Below are 2772 nucleotides of genomic sequence, written 5' to 3' on the forward strand. Positions count from 1 at the left end.
AAAGCGCCATGTTGTCTTATAACAGCATGGATGACCGCGATTGGCCCATATGTTGTAGTCTTTTGGACACTGACTGGATGCCGTATCCTCGGACCAAGACCATTCGACTCAGCACCCCGAAGACTACAACTGGTGGCAATTTGATTTTAGGCTCAACTTCCCCTCTAACTCCAGACGCGACTTTCTCTAATAGGGCTTGAAAGTGATGACGTCAAAACGGCCAGGGAGTAGTAAGTTGACATCAGATTTCTATTTTGGATCCACTAAGGTGTGACTTTGCCATTGCCTAAGTATGTGGGTGCATAGCAACCCACTCATGTCGCACACAGGTGTGACTTTTATTTCGCCACCATTTGTCACCCCGGCCCCATTAGCCAAATCAGTCAGTTCCACTGGCTACATCACCTTGCTGTGAGTAAGATGGCTTGAAATGTGCTTGGATCCATATAAAAACTGGATCCAGGTGGATCCAGTTTTTGAATTTTTGAAATTGTTGCTATGCTGTGACGTAGCACTTTCAAGCCCTATTATCTCCATTCAGGTTGAGACTTTCTCTGTAGGACTCAGATTGCCGACTTCTCCATACAAAAACTGAGTTGGAGTCATACAGAGAAAGTCTCAACCTGAGTGAAGATATCTAGGGAAAGTTTTGTCTGGAGTTATGACCTGGAGTTATATAGAGAAAGTCGCAATGAAGCCATTATAGGCACGAAGTAAACAGGTGATAACATACATTCAAACCTGTCTAAGATGACCGCTCAAGGGACCTTCAAAGTGCGGTCTCTGTTACCAGGTGGTCTCCTTACCCAGGGTCATTTGACTGGAAATAGCAACCCTTGGTCCTGGCTGCAGTGGTCGTCTGGGACAGGTGGTCGCCTTATCCGAGTGGTCGCTTTGACAGATTTTACTGTATAGAGACAGGGATGACAAACAGAGAAATGATGCCATACTGAGTGTAACATATTATACCACCCCAATAACACACATTGTACGCAGTACAACTCGTATTCGAAACACGTGATGTGAGTTTTAGACACGGATGCAGAGGTGCACACTCTTGAGAGCTTAGACAGTATTGTGTCATGATCTCAAGTCATTTTTAGGAAACTGGTTCTTAGCGCCTTACCTGTAATATCTGTACTGACTTGCTGAGACAGACAAGGTGACGTCTTCCTTCACACGTCTCCGTTTTGCCACAGTTCCCGTCGTCGGGTGTTGCATTAGTCGCTGCTCGGAAAACTCTTCCGTCATTCTTCCGCAAAGTACATTGGATGCGGTTCCGGCCGCACACGCATCTTCTTGAGCTAACACCGACTACTGGTGCTGCCTCAGGTAGCGCTACTGTCCGCTGCCCGCTGATTGAGGCTGCCAATTACTAGCAGCCCTCGACACCCCTCCGGCTCGATCGAGTGTTCACCTGTCGTTGACTGCGCTCCACTGCGGAACAGCAATACGGTATTCACTGCGGGATAGCAATATTTCCCCGCCCGCTTGACTTACTATTGAAAGAAACGAGGAAAAGGACAAAACATAGGGGATGTAGGGACGACGTGTCGATGTGCTGGGAGCACACCACGCACTCCATCGTCTTCGGTGCTTTTTGAGCTGAGTAGCGACCTGGTCCCGGAAAGCAGACGTCGACCATTCCGCAAACATCATAGTCCCTTCAGAGCCGAGTGCTTTTTTGATAGTGACAGAGCCTTCAGTGACCACATTTCCAGTGAGGCTCTCTGGAGGTCGGCGACGCGAGCCGCGCGGAGAAGAAGTTCGCTAGAGCGTATTGCGGCCAGGGTCCATTGGTTGGGTGGTACCGGTATTTTTACTTCCCCAGAATGAAGCGGCATTGTTGGCCTGTATTGCGTCGACAACTCGTCTCCCGTGACTGCCGCTAGTGTTCATAGCTTTCTCGTAAGCCGCTCCTTCAACACGAGGTGGCAAAACAATTGCCTGGCGAGCAGTAAATCTATCTCGTCCGGTCGTCCAGCCGTGCACGCTCTGCACAGTAAGCCGTATCCCGTTGCCGGCGTTTGGTCCGCTCTCTCGCAGGTGTGTTGTTTCAGATGTATTTCGGTAGCGTAGCGTCTACAGTGGTCTAAGTCGCGGTGAAAATGCCAGCACACCACATAGACTCCCACCAAGCAACATGCTGGATAGCACGGCAAGGTGTCTTGTAGCCAATGAAGGCTGCAGCAATTCACGTTTGAGTCAAGAGTGGAAAAGAACGCATTATGATCAAGGGTGAACCCTATATCAAAAGCTAGAGCGCAAAAATAGCAAATGAGCGACGGTGGGGGCGCATGCGAGTAACTGTTGTTTGCACGACTGGCAAGGTGTGAAGACTCAATGGCTGTCACCCTGGCGCGGCCCCGCGCCTCGTCACAAACGACGCTGCTGAAGCCTGGTTCACACTAAGCCGATTTTCCGGCCGGCGCTCCCACACCGACTCCGACAAGAAATCGACCGACTGTGTCGGAAGAGTCGGACTAGCTGTTCACACAGATCGTACAGAATGGTTGGCAATTTCGCTTGCACATAGTTGTAGGCCTGTCTGTTACGCACGTACACGCGGTACACAGCCGCACTAGATCTAGAGTAGATGCTAGACAGCGGAAATGAGATAGTTTTTACACGAGCTACACTGGGCCAAAGGCGTGAAAAGGCTTGCGTCTAGTAGCGATCCAGCGCACCCAGCTCACGGTCTGCACCGATGCTGTCTGCTGTAATGGTGAAAAGCCTACAGTGATTGGTCCGATGACCGCTCCATCACGTGCA

The sequence above is a fragment of the Sycon ciliatum genome, chromosome 9 (genome assembly GCF_964019385.1).
Source record: "Sycon ciliatum chromosome 9, ocSycCili1.1, whole genome shotgun sequence".
In the NCBI taxonomy this organism is placed as follows: domain Eukaryota; kingdom Metazoa; phylum Porifera; class Calcarea; order Leucosolenida; family Sycettidae; genus Sycon; species Sycon ciliatum.